This window comes from Mastigoproctus giganteus, chromosome 4 (assembly GCF_048544385.1).
Source record: "Mastigoproctus giganteus isolate SK-2022 chromosome 4, ASM4854438v1, whole genome shotgun sequence".
NCBI classification, from domain to species: domain Eukaryota; kingdom Metazoa; phylum Arthropoda; class Arachnida; order Uropygi; family Thelyphonidae; genus Mastigoproctus; species Mastigoproctus giganteus.
In genome coordinates, this window is record NC_143578.1 from 20,479,768 (window position 1) to 20,487,572 (window position 7,805).

The following is a 7,805-nucleotide window of genomic DNA, read 5'->3' on the forward strand; positions in this document are numbered from 1 at the left end:
GGTGGTTGACACGATAATCGTGATGGTCATTACTTTTTCCATATGCCATATATCTTGGACTTCGTATCTTAGGTCTGAGCACTGCTTGATCTTTCCCTCGTAGCTTTTCTGGATGTTGCTGGTGGTGGGCACCGCTGTATCGATGTCATTTCCTTCTTGTCGGTGAGGATTATGTCTGGTCTGTTGTGTGGATTGTGTGGTCCGTTATAATGGCACGGTCCTAGTATAGTCTGTGTGTAGAGGTCGTTAGTACAGCCCGAGGCTAGTAGTTGTAATACGTTAAACTGTCTTTGATCTGCTGATATTTTTGCGCTAGCTTCTGATGTATTATTCTGGTCCCCTGGTCGTGTCTGTGAGTGTACTCTGTCTGGGTTATCACACTGCATCCTGCGGTGATGTGCGCGATTGTTTCTGGGGCCAGGTGGCATCATCTAAATATATCATCTATACTCTGTAGTCTTTGGCGATTTATTTCCTGTAATTCCTGGTGTTGATTACCTGGTCTTGGATGGCGAGCATGGATCCTTCGGTCTGGGGGATGAGCCTTCCGTTTGCCCATGTGTTGGAAGTCATCTTATCTATGTAGTCTTGATGGAGGTCATTGTAGTGGAGTGTCTTCTTCGCCCATCTTTCTGTCTTTCTTTCTTCTGTCTGAGTGTGGTCTCCTTTTTAAGGTTGAGTGTTGTGTGCCGTTTGTCTGTCTGTCTTATGGGTTGGTGCCGTGTTCAAAGAAGTCAATCAATCCCCTCCCTCCCTCCTTCTTTACGAAGAGAGAGGGGATTAATCAGGCTCTCGATGACCGAACTGGGGTGGTATTGGCACTTATTGGTCATCATTATTCTGGTCGATCTCATAATCTCCTCCAACTCAGTGTTGGTCCAATCTATGATCTCGAAGGAGTACTAACATACTCCGTCGAGTTAGTACTCCCCTCCCTCGTCGTAAAGGAGGGAGGGGACTGACTGACCTCGTTGAACAGAGGCTGCGCAAGTGTTTATGCTCTGACCATGTTCCTGCCATCTATATTTGGTTTTATCAGGCTTTTTCAGTCTCTGATGGTTTTTCTAAGTCACTTATCACATTTATAATAATAATAATTATTATTATTATTATTATTATTAATTACTCCCCTTATTTTGAAGAAATTTGCCTTTCATTGTAGATTTCTGCTTATTTATAATTTCTGTTTATTAGCCTCTCTCGAGAATAAAGAGAAAATTTATTAATTTATTTCAGTAAATAAAGGAAATAGATGCCTTCTATTTATACCATAGAGAGATCGATAAAGAGATCTCGATCTCTTTATGATACACTTATTTAGCGATTAATAATATATTTAAAAAACTTTTTTTAAATCCCATAATATACTTCTATGAATTTCAGTTACAACATATGCGAACGTACTCTGGTTTATGGAGAAATTGAAAAGGAGAATATTACTGGAATGATTGGCATGATACACAGACAGGTAATGGTTCCACAAATTTCACTTAATGATTCTTCATTGCTTTTACCTAACTTTTCACTGTATTTTACTAATCAGTGCTAAACTGATATCTGAATATATCTATTGGTGTTCTAAGATATATCGGATATTCATTTTTAGGAAGTTGATATACATGCTCTTCTCATGGACCTCAACTATGAAAGGAGTCTGGTAGTTGAGCAGCTGTTTCCTGTCTGGATATTACCAGGTGTATTTATTACCAGAGCTCCAAGACGTATTATAAGTTCATCTGCAATCGTGTCTCCTTTTCCTATCTTGGTGAGTGAGATAGCACTTTACTCTCAGGAATTATTTAACTTAAATCAAAAAAGAATTCATCAAAAAAATCCTCATAGTTTCAATTGAAAATAATTTATGAAAGACCGTGATTACTGGTTTTTGTTAATTATGTACACATGGTGGAGAACGAGCGAACCTTGATTATTAGAAGAGAATAAGGGATATCTTGGTTGGAATGGAAACAACGATCCACGTAGGACACAGCGGATGTATGTTTTCACATTACATTTTATCAACAACGAAATAATACGTTTTATTCCTGTCCAATGACAAAGTGTTGAAACTTTATATTGGATATTGGATCTGCATTTATTTTCTGGGTTAATGGGTGAATCGTTGTCCGGGACATTCTCTGAGGTTTTACCCTTGGATAGGAGATGTCTGGTTGATTGCTGTTGTAAGGTTTTCAGGTGCATCAACAACTCAGACCATATTGCGTAAGAAAAGCCCTGAGTTTGAATCCCTTGCATTATTAAAGGGATTCAGACTCAAGGCTTTTCTGCCCAGTGTGGGGACGACGGTGACTATACCAACTCCACTCCTCACAAGGCCAACAACTTTGGGTACGTCTGTATTTTAGTAAGAGAAGTAATGTTTCTTTCTTTTACTCCACTTTCGTACGATGTCCATTCATAGTTATAATATCAACTTCCCTAAGAGATAGTGAGGAATTTCCCAATGATTCTCTTTACCAGTACTGGATGTTGAGATACACCTTCTGAAGTATAATGGATCTTTGAGTCCTGACATTTTTATGATGACCAACTGAATATTTAAGTCACTTTTTTATATATCTGTAAATTGCGTTGGTTGGTTGGTTCTCTGTTTTTACGTATCACTGTTTATTCTATAATAGTGCAGATAGAAGATGTATTAACTTATATTAGCATAAAAGTTTAAAAATGGCTAAAAAAATTATGTTTCTTTTCTTTTTTTTTCAGTTGTGGGTGTTTGTAACTGTGGCTTTTACAGTGGCCAGCATATTTGGGTACTTCGTTCTATTTGCCGATTCCCGATTTAGATATTCCGAAAACATAACATTTTCAGAAGTATCATGGTCATTTTTTGGAACACTCACTACGAAAGGTAAGAAATCATGTATTTGTATCATTTTTATTATAAAATTATAAAACAATTTATTCCTCATGAAAGTATAAATGAGGAAACTCAGCTTTTTCATTTATACTTCGAAACTCGTACAAATTCTAAACATACAAATACAATTATTGGATTTCTGTTTTACCATTAAATCATTTTACTTTCTAAAGTCGAGGAATTACTTACAGGTATGAACACATCTCTATTTCGTTACTCTACATTCACTGTTTTCGCTGGATTCTGGTGGATCTTCGCGTTTATAATGGTATCGGCATACAGTGGATCTCTGCTGTCGTATTTGACAGTCACTCAAAAGGAAACTCCTATTGAGACAAACGAACAGTTGTCAGATGCGCTAATCGACAAAAGAATTACAGCAGGAACCGACATTGAGATGATGGCCTACCACCATATCATGGTATGTTACCCCATACTTTAAAAATAATACTAAAAATTAATGTGAAATCTTCAAAATGCGAAGTACGAACGAAACGTTCGCGGACTGACCAATATTTGGAAAATGTCGATGCTTACTAGCTATTTCAGCAGATCTTCTTCGAAGTAGTCTCCCTGAAATTGCATCACCAATTCCAATGCTTCTGAAACCTCTGGATTCACTCCTGGTAGTCTTCTTTTGGAATTTGCACGATTAGAATATCTCCTGTGCCGGGTTCTGAATAATTTCTTCAGTCTTTGCAAATCGGTGACCTTTCAAGAGAGCCTTACGTTTAGGAAACAAAACAAAACTCACAGGGAGCTAATCGTGGTGATTATGGAGGTTGGGGGACTATAATGATGTGCTTCGCAATGCATTCTTGAATGGACAGTACCGAGTGCGCAGATGCATTATCATGATCTGACTCACTGCATTTTTAAAATAAATTCAGTCTCCGAACTTTTTGATCACAATTCGCCAACTACTTTGGGTTCTGAATTCTCTTTTTACTGATTCTTTCATAATTGTAATCTTTCTCTTTATTTAATAGGAGAGCAGAGATGGGACTTTGTACCTAATCAAGAAGGGAATAGAAAAAGATCACTCGCTCGTTTTTAATGTGATTGATGAAGCAATACAGAAGGTGCTCACTGATAAATATGCCTATATCTTAAATGACAAGATTTTGAAGTTGTTTTCTGCAAAGTACGGACATGACAAGTTCTCTTTTTCAACAGATCCACTCTTCGTGACCCTTTTTGGATATTTCATTCCAAAGGGTCATCCCTGCACTGAAGCATTCAACATTAAGTACGGATGATTTCGTATTTCTTAATTAAATCATTATTAAGATTAATCTTTAACCTCTAAGATTATCTATTCTCTATAGATTACAGATTAGAGGATTTATATTATAATTTCAATTATTTATAAACTGTTTTAAAATATATATCTGTTAGCCTTTATATTTTCAGAACAATGCAGATTATGGAGGCCGGGATGTTTGTCAAAGAGATGACCGATTTCACCTTCCCTGAGGAATACAGAGGACGACAAAACTATTCCTATCTGGAAGAAGGAAATGATCTTACAGTCTTGAGTCTTATCCACTTAAAAATGACATTCATTTTGTTGGGGGGAGGATATGGAGTTGCTTTCGTTACTCTTGTCGTAGAAATTCTGTGTCACAAGATGCAATATCCTAAAACCTCCGATTTCTTCAAGTTTTAAATAATCAAACCACGCGGATATCTATTAAAAATTAATTATATACTTTCTGTATGTAGCTAATGCAATTCGCCTTAATTGAGCATGAAGTTCTCTGATTTGACCCTTTAAGTATAATTTATATGGCTGTTTCTGTTTGATGTTCAGTTTCTAACTGAATGCTTCGATGTCCCTTATCCAACATTCAGCTCCTCCTGCTGAGTAACCATTCTGTTTGCTTTAGCTATTGTTCAAACTATATCAGTATGCCAGACAGCTTTTTATAAAAAAACTTTGACCCATATAGGACATAAAAGGTTCACCCTTGTCACGCTGATTTAACCTTTTCCATTAATAGGGACACTGAATGGTCATGAGATATTTTTCAATTCCAGAGAGTACATTTTGATTCTTTGTTTAATATTCTCTCTTTATAGCCATGCTCCAGAGATTTCGGAACTAAATAAACAAATCTTTGCATGTTTTCGAACAAGGTCTCATCCTTAGTGTCAAGTTTCAGGATTTCGATTGCCTAATACTTTTACAAGTAAAACTGAATCGGCAAGATTCAAAGAGTTAAAAATATCATTCTCTTTTGGCTTCTGAAAATCTGGAATCCATCGAATCGCCTAAAAAGGCAATATTTTTATCCAAAAATATTCAACCAACCGAAGAATGCGCAGTTGCGCACAAAATATATCGACCCCTCACAGCCTACATTCAATTAAGTTTTAAAAATTCCATAACTTGAAGAGTACATTTGAAAAAACTAAATTCCTCTTCAACCAACAATTCCCCTGTGCTCAAATTTCCATTTTATATATTAATCCATTCCATTTCTGGAAAAAAAAAAATTCCATTTATATTATTTCACATAAGATAATATTATTTAATAATACGTTATTATTTTATTAACGAAAGAAACAAAGGCATTATCTTAATTATTTATTTACTTTCAACTAATAATAATTTATTTATCTTATAATAATACTATTCTAATTACAAAGAAAATGCGAGAAAATAATTATATACTCAATCAGATAGTTTCCCTTCTTAGCACTAAACACTGAATTCTTTTATTCAACTAAATATGGCAGATACGTACAATTTTAAATGTCAATTATAAAAGCTTCATAATGCAGATGTATTTTAATATTAAAGTCAACGGGTAGATGGCGCCACTTTGAAGAGTGTATGTAAAAATTCATTAAACATTCAGTTTCGTATGTATTCTATCATTACCGTTTTCATTTAAAATACTTTGTTGTTAATGCTATTAATTATGTATAAATTTTAATTTTCAATTAATTTTAATTTTATTTCATTCTTACTTACAATAGCAAGTTATTATAAATCACGAAAGTGTAAATACAATTAACTAGCATTTGCTAACTTAATTTTTAAATTACCGGTAGATGGAGCCACCTAACATCAAATAAATCACCCATGGTTGTAGAATTTTAAGTAATCATACATGTTTGTGTATTTTTTCATCATACTGATTTGTATCGAAGACATATTCCAGTGAATTCTTTTCTAGCTCTGTTTTTTCAACCTCACTCTAAATATGTTTGCCTTTTTTCTTTAGAGTTACACACTATTTATGCTTGAAAACATCTCAACAGATGTAAATACAAACTTCTGTTTTTTTAAAAGTTTTTTTAAGGTTGAAGAATTGGGTAGAATAAATTAGCACACAACACTGTTACTTTTCCAAATAAGTCTTTTCATAAATAAATTCAATTCATCGTGGTTTTAAAAAATATCAAACCGAATGGTCGATAATTATACAAATACCTTTCATAACTGACAAAAATAAATAATTTATTATTTTGTTAAAGAGAAGTGTGTAATTTTGCTATATGACATCATTCTATAACTACAATCACCAGAAAAGAAAAATTTTAAACAAAAAAAAGGAATTATTATTCAAAAATTTTAATTTAAAAAAAAGTGAACTGTATAAAAATTTTAATTTAAAAAAGGTGAACTGTATAAAAATTTTAATTTAAAAAAAGTGAACTGTATAAAAATTTTAATTTAAAAAATGCATTATGAAAAATTTTGTTTAATAAAAATATGATTTTTCAATTTTAAATTCAAATTTTTATAAAATAACAATTATAAACAGTTTGTTTAATTTAGTAGAAATAAATTAATATTTTAATTTAGGAAAATATATAAACTATTTAATAAATTAAATTTCCTGAAAATTTTAAACAATAGAAAAAAAATTAAATGGATTTTTTTTTTTAATTTGAAACTTAATCATAATTTTTTTTTATAAAAATTTAAAATTTTCCTCAAATAAAAATAGTTTTCATTTTCGGATAAAAAAATCTTTTTGCCCCAGGTGAGGATCGAACTCACGACCTTCAGATTATGAGACTGACGCGCTGCCTACTGCGCTACTGAGGCAGTTGAACAAACTGCATTTAATATTACTGATAGAGCAATTCAGCCGGTTCCAATCCATTGCAGTTCTTCAATTAATGGATTTCATGCAGTACAAAAATGGAAGGAGATTCCATTTCAATCAACATAAATTAGCAGTACAAAAAGTACCCATCCAGTTCCACTTTGAATTTTGCAAAGCTTACATCCTCGACCTCTATGGCATTGATTATATCCCTTCTTCCAATCCTTCTAGAAGCTCGGTCTTTCTTCGAGTATGGCCTCCATAACCCAAACTTTTTTCAAGATTGAAAAACGTTGTTAATTTTATACCAAGACCGTGTGCAACTTTATTGTGAATATTTTTTTAAAGGAAATTTAAAAAATTCCTAATAGATACTAATTTATTATTTTAAAAGAGTTGAATAACTTTTGATTACCTTGTATTTTTAACGAAATAACTGTGTTTTGTGTTATACCTTCTATTTCTTAAAATAATAAAATAAAGATAAGACAGACAGAGAGTATTTTGCCTTGTTTTGATCCGTGTGCCTCTCATACCATATCATCATCGTCAATGCTTCCATTGATATGAACCAAGATTAGAGTAGGTTAGGAGATCGCACGTGTGGTTTTCCCATTAACTTATGAGTAGAAATATTTCAAAGATTTTTAGTGGATTAAATATATAATAATAACAGAGAGAAAGATTCGAAATTTACACTAACAGCATAATGTCTTTGTTCTTCAGTAAATATTAGAATACAAATTGCATCGAGGTTTAGTTTCTCCATGAGATAATTAAGTTCTATTGTCTTTCTCCAATCAGTTCAATTGAAGCAGTTCTATACCCATAACTGTTATATGGACAATATCTGAATGGTT

At 33.1% G+C, this 7,805-nt stretch overlaps 1 non-coding gene across 1 annotated transcript; it reads right to left on the bottom strand.

Moving 5' to 3' along the window:
• Positions 1 to 6,871: 6,871 nt before the first annotated feature.
• TRNAM-CAU (transfer RNA methionine (anticodon CAU)) lies at positions 6,872 to 6,944 on the bottom strand. The gene has a single exon. It is a non-coding gene; the product is annotated as a tRNA-Met (tRNA).
• Positions 6,945 to 7,805: the final 861 nt, after the last annotated feature.